The sequence below is a fragment of the Bombina bombina genome, chromosome 2 (genome assembly GCF_027579735.1).
Source record: "Bombina bombina isolate aBomBom1 chromosome 2, aBomBom1.pri, whole genome shotgun sequence".
Taxonomy (NCBI): domain Eukaryota; kingdom Metazoa; phylum Chordata; class Amphibia; order Anura; family Bombinatoridae; genus Bombina; species Bombina bombina.
In genome coordinates, this window is record NC_069500.1 from 665,280,865 (window position 1) to 665,295,249 (window position 14,385).

At 41.2% G+C, this 14,385-nt stretch overlaps 1 protein-coding gene across 1 annotated transcript in view; it reads right to left on the reverse strand.

Annotated features, from left to right (window-relative positions):
• Nucleotides 1–14,385, reverse strand: part of ZNF462 (zinc finger protein 462) — a 144,171-nt gene that overhangs the window by 87,872 nt on the left and 41,914 nt on the right. The gene's annotated exons all lie outside the window — the stretch shown is intronic.

The following is a 14,385-nucleotide window of genomic DNA, read 5'->3' on the forward strand; positions in this document are numbered from 1 at the left end:
AGCAAGGGGTACAAGTTTAAATTTGCTAGTTAAGCACACCTCTACACCTCAGCCTGAAGTGCCTACCTGCCCCTTCATTTTGAAACGAGCAAAAAAGAACCCGGACTCCACGACAGCCGCTGAGACAGCTCTGATAAGTCTTCCACGAGTAAGGCGAGATGTCACGTGACCGGCAAGTGAAGCTGTGCTACAAATGCAGAGCGCACGCTTCAAGCCTGAAAGACTGGGTTTTAGCACGGAAATGCCGCTACCTACGTCAGAGCAGGCAAAAAAAACACAGAATAAGCAATATAAAACATAAAAAAGTGCCCACAACCTTACTCAGAGTCAGTATATCTGCCCCTCAAGTGAACTAGGCGCAAAATAAAACTATTGAGCCAACAAAACAGGATTAACCCCTTCCATCCCTGAAGGGGATTAACCTCAGTCTCTGAATGAGCAGAATTCTGCTTCTTCACGTACCAATGTGCCTCCCCACTGCCTATAATTAACCCTGAACCCAGGATATTAGTCCCATAAATGAATGCAGAGAATCTCCTTAACCCCTTCAGTGCCAGCCTCAGAAGACAAAGGCACTTACCTGCACTTCTAGCCGTCCAGCAGGAGGACAGCTCACAAAGCGTGAAAGAATGCCAACTCCTTACAGAGGCCTGTGTAAAAAAAGAACAGAATAAACCTACTCTGGCTTTCTATACTAGGGCAGCAACATGTTAGGAAAACGCAGCAAGGTCCACCTAAGAAGTTGCTAACTGCTCCAAAGCCACCACTACTCTACTGAAGAGATTGATGTGGACTACAGCTATACCCAAAATCTGGATTGTAGCAAAAGCAATCCAATTTCTTAAGACACCAAAACGTCACCTCCTCCATTAACGGAGGCAAAGAGAATGACTGGGATTGACACTTAAAAGATTTGCTATGGTGCTCTTTGCCTCCTCCTGCTGGCCAGGAGTTATATTCCCACTAGTAATTGATGACATCATGGACTCTCCATATCTTAGGAAAGAAAAAAAAAAATTAAATTTAGGAGCTAAACATACTTTTAGGAGCTAAGACAGTGGTATTTGTATGTTGATATATAGACAATAACCCAAAATGTTATAAGCCATGGGTAAAATTCTAGGATTTATGACTCCCTGGCTCTTGGGTTTGTCGAGGCCTGTCCTATGGATCCACCTAGGTATACAAAGCAAAATTCATAAACAGAAGTAAATCGGTAAAGTGTTTAAAATTGCATGCTATCTGAATAATGTTTAATTTTTACTTTACTATACCATTAGTAAGTTTACCATATATCCATAAGTTATGCTTATTATGGAGACTGGTGCCTTTTTTATTATTACTACACAACCGCATGATTGTAATCTCCATTAAAAAAAATTTTTATCATTATCATCGGGTATTTGTAGAGCGCCAACAGATTCCGCAGCGCTATAAACATAGGTGGTATACAAGATAAAATTTATAGGTATCAAATGGGTAGAGAGCCCTACCAAGAGTTGCACTGTTGTAGTCAGCTCTTATGAAGGTGATCTACAGACAGCTGGGCTCATAGGCTTACATGCTAAGGGGTTCAAGGGGATAGCAATGGAGTTAGGAAAGGTTAGTGTAGGTTGTATGCTTCCCTGGACAGTAGAGTCTTTAGGGAGCGCTTAAAGCTTTCAAAACTAGTGGAGTGTCTTGTGGAGTTCCATAAGATGGGAGCCAGTCTGGATAAGTCCTGTAAATGTGATGAGATAACGAGAGGAGATCGTGAGCAGAGCGAAGGGGACGGGAGGGAGAGTATCTGGAGACCAGGTTTGAGATGTTGGGGGAGAGCAGTGCAGTTGAGGGTTTTGTAGGTCAGATTCAGAATTAATCCTGGAGAAAAGTGGAAGCCAATGAAGGGATTGGCAGAGAGCTGCAGCAGATAAAGAGCAACGTGTAAGGAAGAGGAATTCATTATAGATTGTAAAGGAGCTAGGGAGACCAGAGATGGAGTTGCAGTAGTCGAAGGAAGGAAGGAAAGAGAAAATTAAAATCTTAGTTGAGTCTTATGTAAGAATATGTCTAATTTTAGAGATTTTTTTTTTTTTTTAAAAGGTGGAAGCGGCAGGCATTATCCAAGGAATGAATGTGAGGAGTGAAAGATCAAGATTACTATAGATCTGAAGAATTGTTAACTTTATATTCCAACCCATCCATATCGGTTCATCTTTCTCCTATTTGCTGCTGGAAAACACACTATATGGGCAAAAGAATATGGACACTTGATCACCACATCTATATGAGCATGTTGGACATCCCAATCCAAAACCATGGAATAAATAGGGAGCGCCCCCCCACACACACACCTTTGTGGCGATAACAGCTGCCACTCTTCTGGGAAGGCTTTCCACAATATGTTGTAATGTGTCTGAGGGAATTTGGGTTCATTAAGCCAAAAGAGCATTTGTGAGGTCAGGCATAGATGTTGGGTGAGAAGATTTTGCTCACAATCGGCATTACAGGTCATCTCAAAAGTGTTCAATAGGGTTTAGGTCAGGGCTCTGTTCAGGCCACTAAAATTCCTCCACACCAAACTCGTCAAAACAGGTCTTCATAGACCTCCCTTTGTGTGCAAGGGCACAGTAATTCTGGATCAGGAAAGGGCCATCCCCAAACAATTACCACAATGTTGGAAGCACCCAATTATCTAAAATGTCTTTGTATACTGTAGCATTAAAATAACCCTAAACTGGAACAAAAAGGGACCTAGTCCAAACACTGAGAAAATTGGCCAAGACCATTATCCCTCTTCCACCAAAATGTAAAGGGCACTACACATTCTGGTATGTAGCATTCTCTTGGCATATGTCACCCAGATTTTTCAATCAATCTGCAAGACAGTGAAGCATGATTCATCACACCAGAAAATAAAACATTTCCCCTGCTCCCGAGTCCAGCCCACTCTTGGCATTGTGCATGTTGATTTGAGGCTTGTGTACAGCTGTTTGACTCCTAGTCAAATCCACTTTACAATAATAGCACTTACAGCTCACCAGGGCAGAACGGATAGGGCAGAAATGTCACAAACTGACTTGTGGCAAAAGTGGTATCCTATGACAGTGCCACATAATCCTTAGTACTGCCAATGTGGTTTGACTATGGTGATTTTATGGTTATGTGGTGGATTTACACCTGTAAGCAATGGGTGAGGCTGAAACACCTGAACTAAATTAGTAGGGGTCAACATACATTTGGCGATGTAGAGTATGTTTACACTTTTAACAACAATGGGTGGTGGTTTCAATGAGTAAAAACATCTATTTCAAATACAAAAAAAAAGACAAAAGGTACAATTTCTCATACATTTAATCCTCTGCAGCTGGTATTAAAATTACTAAAATCAAATTAATTGGAAAATAAATCTTACAGTACAGTTTCCCTTTAAAAGAAGACTAGTATCCTGCATTCTCTACCCATAAAGCTAATTTCTTCAGCTTTATTTTCTCACCAGTTCCAATACCAGCAAATATGCAAAACATTTTCAGTCATGAATCACAGACTCAAAATGTTCCTTTTCTCTCTTTTACAGTGAATTAAAAAAAAAAAAAAAAAAAAAGGCTCATAATTTCTTACATATTGGAAACTGTGGTCTCTGAAACTGAATGTTTCAAGAAAGAAGGGTATTAGTTCCTTTGATATATGCAAACATATTTTAAAAGATTGGATTTTTTAAGAACTAGCCTACATATTTCTTTAAGAGATCTATATTTTCTTGTGCTCTGCTTTAGTGATCCACAGAAAACTTTCTGATTAGAATAGAAAAATACTTGAGCAAAATGGTTCTCTTAAACTGTATTAGTGTTTGTTCCAGGAAGCACATTGCAATATAACTATTTTAACCATTAACCAAATAACAGGAAACCGTGTTACAGAGTACATCCTTCCAAAAAAAAAAAAAAAGAAAAAAAAAAAAAGGCTGCTTAATGAGTTGGCTCCTTAGTAGGATCCTTCAATGAGATGAGAACTGGACATTCCAAGTCTATGATCAAAATGATTTTTAAACAAAACATTTTAGGAAATAGTTAAAAGAAGACTTAGTTGGCAAAGCAGTTAAACCTTACAATGTGTGTGATGCCTAGGTCTATGCAATTAGAGATGCTATGATACTACATGTAAGAACATTTTTTGATTAAGCAAAGATAAAAACCCACACACAACTTTACCTCTGTTGGTAGAGTACATTGGAACATAAAAATATATAGACATCAGGAAACCTTAAGATGGGTCTCATATACAGCAGAAGTTTACTAACTCACAGTTTACCAAAGTTACTAATCCTCTTCATCTTAAATATAGAAAATAAATAAAATACATACATCTCACTCATATGCTGCTATTTCTTATAAATCACCATGGTTCCTTGGAGTTTTGACAAACATTTACATACAGACAGTTTAGATCAGGGGTCAGTAACCTTGAGTCCAAAGATGATTTGGAACTACATTTCCCATGATGCTCAGACAGCCTAAATAGTGTCTCAGCATCATGGGAAGTGTAGTTTCAAAACATTTTGGGGCCCAAGTTTGCTGATGCCTGGTTTAGATGACAACAATTTTAGGAGACCATCATTCAACATTTTTGCTTGGCATCTAAATTCTCAAAATTTTACTAACCAGTTGGCCAGACAAATAAGTGAATGAAAAACACAACTTGACAAGTACAAATCAAGGATTTAGCATCAGTTTCAAAGTTCCTATGGAACATAAAATCTTATAGCATATATATATACAGGGCTTCTTCATAAGACTACCAAATCAAACTACCAAACTAGTTCTTCAACTCCATGTGCGTATTACTTTTTTTTTATTAAAAACTAACCACAAGAAAGTTTTACTTATGAGGGAAAAAACCCTACACACTTAAAAGGAACATTAAAACACTAAATACATTTCTCACACCTCCCTTTAAAAATAGGTACTGACATTTGGAAACCTAGGTTACACTACAGATATCTGAAGGAGAGTTGCTGCACATGTGCAAACATCACAGCACTGCAATGTAGTGTAAGATAGACGGCAGCACCCTCGTCTAGAGGGAGGCGGGAATAACCTCAATACTATGCTAAAAAAAAAATCTATTTAGTCTTTAAATGTCTCTTCAATGTTCCGAAAAATCAACGCTAAAAGAAACACAGATCCTTTAAATATTTTTAAACAACTTTCCAATTTACTTCCATTAAAAAAAAATGTGCACATTCTTTTATATTTACTCTTTTTGAGTCACCAGCTCCTACTGAGCATGTGCAAGAATTCACAAACTATACGTATATGCATTTGTGATTGGCTGATTGCCATCACATGGTACAGAGGGAGTGGAAATATACATAACTTTGAAATGTTAGAAAAAAAAATCTACTACTCATTTGAAATTCAGAGTAAATGCTATTGTATTGTCTTGTTATCTTGCATTGTTGATTATGCAAAGCTACTGTGTTTACTGGTCCTTTAATTAACAAAACAAGTATCAGTATTCTACACCCTCCAACCCTCAAGAAAAGGGCAGTAAAATGAAATCAGCTTTTTCTCAAAGAGATTTGTAGCTCCTCCTCCATGGCAAGGCTCAATCTAAAAGTATTCCATGGTTCATTGCTTCTTTGATTTAATAAATAACTGCTTGGTATTTTGGGGCCGGACTTTCTAATGGAATGGATCAGACTGACACACTACATTGTAGTGAGAGATAAGATACTAAATCCTGAGAAAATGCTGAAACCAAGAAGAAAAAATAAATAAACGCTATAACATGCTACTGGTTATCACTTGTCAACCTCATGCACTGTTTTCACTTGAAAGATCTCTCCTCACTGAAACATTCCAAAAGGCTTACATTATCTGCAGTGCACAGGCACTGGAAATACAGATGCAGAGTATGCGCTTTTAATTGTCAGCTTAAAAGCTTTCATACCATAAAAACAAATTATGCTTACCTGATCATTTTATTTCTATCTGTATGAGTAGAGTCCACGGCTTCATTCCTTACTTGTGGGAATACAGAACCTGGCCACCAGGAGGAGGTAAAGACACCCCAGCCAAAGGCTTAAGTACCTCCCCCACTCCCCCCATCTCCCAGTCATTCTGCCGAGGGAAAAAGGAAAAGTAGGAGAAATATCAGGGTATAAAAAAGGTGCCATAAGAACAACAATTTAAGTCCACTCAATGGAGAAAACGGGTGGGGGCCCATGGTCTCTCCTCATACAGATGGAAATAAAATCAGGTAAGCATAATTTATGTTTTCCATCTTAATATAGAGAGAGTCCACTGCTTCATTCTTTACTTGTGGGAAACATATACCCAAGCTCTAGAGGACACTGAATGTAAACTGGAGGGTAAAAAGGAGGGCACCACAGCCTGCAAAACCTTTCTCCCAAAAGCTGCTTCAGCCGAAGCAAACATGTCAAATTTGTAAAACTTTTAAAAAGTAAGGAGGACCAGGTAGCCGCCCTACATATCTGCTCCATAGAAATCTCATTTTTGAAGGCCCAAGAAGAAGCCACAGCTCTAGTTGAATGAGCAGTAATCCTCTGAGGAGGCTTATGTCCTATTGTCTCGTATGCTAAGCAGATAATGCTCCTCAACCAAAAAGATAGGGAAGTGGGAGAAGCCTTCTGCCCTTTGCACTTCCCAGAATAGACCACAAACAATGGCAAAGTCTGTCTAAAATCTTTCGTAGCCTGAAGATAGAATTTCAAAGCCCAAACCACATCCAAATTATGAAGTAATCGCTCCTTCAAAAGAGGAGGATTAGGACAACAAGGAACCAAAATCTCCTGATTGATCAGACACAACCTTGGGGAGAAAACCCAACCCAGTGCGAAGAACAGCCTTATCAGCATGAAAAATTAGGTAAGGAGGCTCACATTGCAAGGCCACCATCTCAGAGACTCTGCGTGCCGAAGCAATAGCCAATAGAAAAAGAACCTTCCAGGACAGTAACTTGATGTCAACTGAATGCATGGGCTCAAACAGAGTCCTCTGCAAAACCTTAAGAACCGAATTCAAACTCCATGGAGGAGCGGAATGTATAAACACAGGCCCGATTGTAGACAGAGCCTGAACAAAAGACTGGATATCAGGAAGCTCAGCGAGCCTCTAGTGTAATAACACCAATAGAGTGAAATCTGGCCCTTTAAAGGAACTAGCAGCAAGTCCCTTCTCCAAACCATCCTGGAGAAAGGAAAAAAATCCTGGATACCCTGACCTTATGCCAGGGGAAGCCACGTTCTTTACACCAGAATAAGTAGGCCCACCACACCTTATGATAGATGAGACTAGACCGGCTTTCTAGCTTGAATGAGAGCATCAATCACCCTCTCAGAAAAACCTCTCTTGGCTAGGACTAAGAATTTAATCTCCACGCAGTCAGCCTCAAAGAATCTAGATTCTGATGAACAAAAAGGACCCTGTACCAGCAGATCCCTGCGACAAGGTAAGCTCCATGGAGAAGATGACGACATCCCCACCAGGTCCGCAAACCACATCCTTTGTGGCCACGATGGAGAAAGAATAGTCGAAGCTTGCCCCTGCTTGATGCGGGTCACTACTCTATCTATCTGGAATATGAGATCTATCTCCAGTGTCCCCCATCAGTTGCAAATCTTCGCAAACCCTTTCGGGATGGAGAGACCATTCCAAAGGATGACACTATTGTCTGCTGAGAAAATCCGCTTCCCAGTTGTTCACACCCGGAATGTGGATCGCCGTCAGCGAGCAGTTGTGGGCCTCTGCACAATCCAGAATCTGGGATATTTCTCTCATGGCTAGGGAGCTTCTCATTCCCCCCTAAATGGTTGATGTAAGCCACCAAGGTAATGTTGTCCAATTGGAATCTGATAAACTGGGACGAACCCAGAAGAGGACAAGCCTTCAGAGCATTATCGCTCAAAGTTCCAGAATGTTGACCCGGAGAAGAGACTCCTCAAGTCCACAGGCCCTGTGCCTTCCTGGCACTCCAAACAGCTCCCTATCCTGATAGACTTGTGTCCGTAGTCAATCTCCCAGGATGGTCTCAAGAAGGATGTCCCCTAGAACAGGCAATCTGGACAGAGCCCCCAAGAGAGCCATTCTTTTGATCGGTTGTCCGGAGAAACCTGTTGGGATAGGTCCGAGTGATCACTGTTCCATTGCCTCAGTATGCACAACTGTAGAGATCGAGATGGAACCTGGCAAATGGGATGATATCTATGCTGGAGACCATGAGTCCAATCACCTCCATACACCGGGCCACAGATGACCTTAAGGAGGTCTGTAGGACAAGACAACTGGAAGTAATTTTGCAACATCTCTGGTCTGTAAGAAATATCTTCATGGATACGGAATCTATTATCTTGCCCAGAGAACTCCTTCCTAACTTTATCTTCCATCCATGAGATTGAAAAAGAGCAGCTCTCAAATGTTCTTCTGCTAGCCGGACGGAGCTTGGACCAGAATGTCATCCAAAAAAGGGGATACTGCAATACCTCTGGATCTCGCCACCGCGAGCAGAGCCCGCAGAACCTTTGTAAAGATTCTTGGAGCAGTAGCCAAACCAAAAAGGTAAGAGCTACAAACTAAGTGCTGATCCAGAAAAGCAAATCTTAGGAACTTGACATGATCCTTGTGTATTGGCACATGAAGGTAGGCATCCTTCAAGTCTATTGTGGTCATGAACTGTCCCTCTTGAACTAAGGGCAGAAGAGACCTTATCGTCTCCAACTTGAATGATGACATCAACAGAAACTTGTTTAAGCACTTTAGGTCCAGAATTGGGCGAAGTGTACCCTCCTTCTTTGGGACCACAAAAAGATTTGAGTAGTATCCCAGACCTCTCTCTGCTAGAGGTACTGGAACAATGACTCCTAGGGAGGAGAGATCCCTCACGCACCCTAGAAAGGTGTCCTGTTTTTCTGGTCTTGAAGACAGGTTTGATAAGAGGAATCTGCCCCTGGGTGGATGAGATTTGAAACCTATCCTGTAACCCTGAGCAATGACCTCCAGAAACCAAGGGTCTTGCACATCTCCCAGTCAAGCCTCCACAAAAAGAGATAGTCTGCCCCCAACATGATCCAGTGACGGATCTGGGGCCACCCCTCCATGACGATTTAGTCTTGCAGGCTTCTTGGTCTGCTTGGATTTGTTCCAAGATTGAGGTTTCAAAGTTCCCTTGGACTGATCAGGCTTCGTGGAAGGCTGCTGGCGTTGGGACTTCTCTAAACTAAAACTAGGACCCTGTCCTTTAGCTTTATTCTTCTTATTCTGTGGTAAAAGGGCGCCCTTGCCCCCAGTGACCGTGGATATGATAGAGTCCAGTCCTGGACCGAAAAGAACCTTCCCTTTAAATGGAAGGGAAAGTAATCTAGATTTCAAAGTCATGTCAGCAGAATAAGTCTTCAAACATAGAGCCCTACGGGCTTGAACAGAAAAACCTGATGTCTTGGCATTCAATCAGATTATCTGCATATTTGCATCACAAATAAATTAGCTACCCTCAAAGCCTTAATTCTTTCCTGGATTTCATCAAGGGGAGTTTCCACCTCGATCATCTTCAACAGAGAATCACACCAACAGGTAGCGGCTCCAGCCACCGCAGCAACCACTGCTGCAGGCTGAAATAAAAATCCTGTGTGCTGAAACATCTTTCTTAACAGAGTTTCTAGCTTTTTATCCATGGGCTCCTTAAACGATGAACTATCCTCAAGTGGGATAGTGGTGCGCTTAGAAAGCGTGGAGATAGCTCCATCCACCTTAGGGACAGATCCCCATTACTCTAATTGGGAGTCAGGAACTGGGAACAATTTCTTAAAGGAAGAAGAAAAAAAAAAAAAAAAAAGGGAGGAGGATCCAAGTCTTTCCCGTTCATTCTTAATGATATTTGCCATCTTTACAGGAACCTTAGGAATAGAAGGTTCCTCAGGCAACTTGGGTTCCGGAACCTCTAATGTAGCCAACACTTCCTTTAACAGAAAGCGTAAGGGCTCTATCCTAAAATCTAAAATCGGGTTCCTCCCCAGTCGGAGGCATAGAGGCAGCCGAAGGATAGCAGTATTTAACCTTTCGCTTGCACTTAGCAGGGCGAGGTAAAGCACTAAAGGCCGCAGAAACTGCTGTTTGCAATTGTTCAGTAAAGTCTGGCAGTAACAGGGCCCCTCCCAATTTAGTGCAATGGGGAACTGTATGTGTAATAGGAGATGATTGCAGAGAACGCACCTCGCGGGACAGAGACCACTCAGAGGTGGATGGCTCAGTGGTAATAAACATCTTGTTCTTTTTAGATATAAACTACTTTATCAAGGCATGTGGAACATAATTGAGCAGATGGGTATACCGTAGCCTCCTTACAATAAAAACAGGTATTAGATTTGGTTAAAGAGTGAGTACCCAATAACGCATCAGAGTCCTCCATAGCTTGCGCTTTTACGATGGACTACAGAAAATTAAAAGGCACCGTTATACCTCCAATGGCCGTGGCACTCACCACCTCCAACAGAGAAACCGCTTTGTTTCCTGCAAACTGCATGGTCAGGAAAGAGGAAGTTAATGAGGCCACACCTGCTCACATGGAGTGCCATGCAGGACCGCCCCTGCTGCAGGGAGAAAAGTGCGCCAAACTGACAGGCTGCGCAGTTATCCATAATGAAAGTAAAACCTGAATGTTCTCAAATCTGCCAGAACCACATCTCACACATGTCGCAGCATAAAACACAGGTAAATAATGTATAATACACCCCTGTTCAATAACCCCCTTCCGGAGATATTAACCCTCGATTCCATACAGATAAAGGATTTACACTGTGACCCCGTGTTCTTACGTTATCATGTAAGATAAAATGAAACGATCTTACCAGAATCATCGTCGTGGAACAGACACACAGACTTTCAAGTTTGACAGTCTTATAGCATCGCACCTGATATGGACTTGAGTGAGAGAAGCAGGCAGTGAAACTTGTCAACACTGATTGCTTAGGAGTTGTTAATACGAGCCTGGATGGGTTCGCAGAAAGACTCTCCCTGCATCTCCAGACACTAACATTCGTCAATGCTCTCACTGAGAGGCTGACAAGACTACTTAAAACTCCAGTCCCATAGTGAAGAGTACTACCCTCCATAAGAGACTACTCCGAATCTTCCGACACTTCTCTGCCAACCTCCTGTGATGAATGGCAAAGAATGACTGGGGGATGAGGGGAGTGGGGGAGGTATTTAAGCCTTTGGCTGGGGCGTCTTTGCCTCCTCCTGGTGGCCAGGTTCTGTATTCCCAGAAGGAACAAAGCCGTGGACTCTCCTCATATTAAGAAGGAAATCTTTATTTTACACATCTATATTTTTACTATTGTAAAAAGCACCACATGGACTGCACAGTAAAAATAACCCAAACTCCTAATACATATACACACACATACATACACAAAACAGGTACAAAGAGGACTGAATATGTGTTACACTTCCACGGAAGGGAAAGTAACAATTCCTAGGTTACAATAATGTGATTAGAAGAAGAAAATAAAGATCATTTTGTTTCATATGTAAAGGAAGAAGAGTGTTCTATAAGCAGAAGTACAATTACCATAATTAATGCATATATACAATATACTACATTTAAGCACTTCCAAATGTAATACAAAACATCATAAAAAGTATTGGTATGAATTAAAACTGTAAATGATGCAGAAAATATTTGTTTAAAACACATACAGAGTATATGACTTGAACTAGAGAAGAATCAACTTCAGAAAGGTTTCCTGTACTGGTATGAGATGGCCATTTCCCTTCTGGTTGCCAGCTCCAGTGCTTCGTGTTAATATAACACATCCTGCTCTATAGATCCACACCCCCATGCTGCCGCTTGCCCAAAAGAATTATCTCCTACGTCAGAGCAGTTGTAGGAGAACTGCTTACACTGCAGATCTGAAGGCACCATTTCAAGGTTTAGAGCAACTGAAGGATTTACCAGACATTTTGTGCAAGTTTTATGGTGCCTTTAGCAATATAGTGTTTCCAAGAACATTAAGTTTACTTTGAGAAAAACATAGTATCATAGAAAAACACATGCACAAGAGCTTTCAAACATTTATTTACAGTGATCTCAAGATATTAACTGAAACAAATTGCATAGAAACAGTTGTCAAACACAGTGACACTTCCTCAACATAACTAAGTGGACTAACGTAATGAGACAGACTATGGACAGGCGAGTTAATACATGACATTTAAAAGGACATTTTAAGAATGTGAAATATGTGCCTCCTGATAGAAGAAATACATTTTATATAAATATTAAAAAACACATACAAAAAGGAGGAAGTTTTCAGCATCCCACTTAATCAGACTAAGGTATTTACATGTTCCAGTACAGACTACATTAATTATTAATTGCCAGAGACTTCTATAGCATAGTTTTATTGTTTTACTATTTTTGAACTTTCCACTTTACTTCTGATAAAGTGTTCCAAGGGAACAATGTAAATTTGAAGAGCATGCCTAGGTAGGCACTGGAGCCCATGTGTGTCTTGAGAACTATATCAAGTGTGTTTCCAACAATGTTATACACTGTTGCAAACTTGGCTGGCCTGCAGCTGTTACAATAAACAAAGTTGCCTTATAATCCTCAGGACACAGACACACTCCTTGAAGTTTTCTACATTTATCCACCAATGAGCAAGCGTTACCCAGGTTCTGAACCAAAACTGGGACGGCTCCTAAAATTACATCCTTACTTTTCAAATAGAGATACCAAGAGAACGAAGAAAAACAGAATTTATGCTTACCTGATAAATTACTTTCTCCAACGGTGTGTCCGGTCCACGGCGTCATCCTTACTTGTGGGAATATCTCTTCCCCAACAGGAAATGGCAAAGAGTCCCAGCAAAGCTGTCCATATAGTCCCTCCTAGGCTCCGCCCCTCCCAGTCATTCGACCGACGGACAGGAGGAAAAAAACAGGAGAAACCATAGGGTGCCGTGGTGACTGTAGTTAGAGAAAATAATTCATCAAACCTGATTAAAAAACCAGGGCGGGCCGTGGACCGGACACACCGTTGGAGAAAGTAATTTATCAGGTAAGCATAAATTCTGTTTTCTCCAACATTGGTGTGTCCGGTCCACGGCGTCATCCTTACTTGTGGGAACCAATACCAAAGCTTTAGGACACGGATGAAGGGAGGGAGCAAATCAGGTTACCTAAACAGAAGGCACCACAGCTTGCAAAACCTCTCTCCCAAAAATAGCCTCTGAAGAAGCAAAAGTATCAAATTTGTAAAATTTGGCAAAAGTGTGCAGTGAAGACCAAGTCGCTGCCTTACATATCTGATCAACAGAAGCCTCGTTCTTGAAGTCCCATGTGGAAGCCACAGCCCTAGTGGAGTGAGCTGTGATTCTTTCTGGAGGTTGCCGCCCGGCAGTCTCGTAAGCCAATCGGATGATGCTTTTAAGCCAAAAAGAAAGAGAGGTAGAAGTCGCTTTTTGACCTCTTTTACCAGAATAGACGACAAACAGAGAAGAAGTTTGTCTGAACTCTTTTGTAGCTTCTAAATAGAATTTTAGAGCACTGACTACATCTAAATTGTATAACAAATGTTCCTTCTTTGAAACTGGATTCGGACACAAAGAAGGAACAACTATCTCCTGGTTAATATTTTTGTTAGAAACAACCTTTGGAAGAAAACCAGGCTTAGTACGCAAAACAACCTTATCTGCATGGAACACCAGATAGGGCGGAGAACACTGCAGAGCAGATAACTCAGAAACTCTTCTAGCAGAAGAAATAGCAACCAAAAACAAAACTTTCCAAGATAACAACTTAATATCTATGGAATGTAAAGGTTCAAACGGAACCCATTGAAGAACTGAACTAGATTTAAACTCCAGGGAGGAGTCAAAGGTCTGTAAACAGGCTTGATCCTAACCAGAGCCTGAACAAATGCTTGAACATCTGGCACAGCTGCCAGTCGTTTGTGTAATAAGACAGATAAAGCAGAAATCTGTCCCTTTAGAGAACTCGCTGATAATCCTTTATCCAAACCCTCTTGTAGAAAGGAAAGGATCCTAGGAATTTTGATCTTATTCCATGAGAATCCCTTGGATTCACACCAGCAGATATATCTTTTCCATATTTTATGGTAAATTTTTCTAGTTACCGGTTTTCTGGCTTGAACTAGAGTATCTATCACAGAATCTGAAAACCCACGCTTTGATAGAATCAAGCGTTCAATTTCCAAGCCGTCAGCTGGAGGGAAACTAGATTTGGATGTTCGAATGGACCTTGTACTAGAAGATCCTGTCTCAAAGGTAGCTTCCATGGTGGAGCCGATGACATATTCACCAGGTCTGCATACCAAGTCCTGCGTGGCCACGCAGGAGCTATCAAGATCACCGAGGCCCTCTCCTGC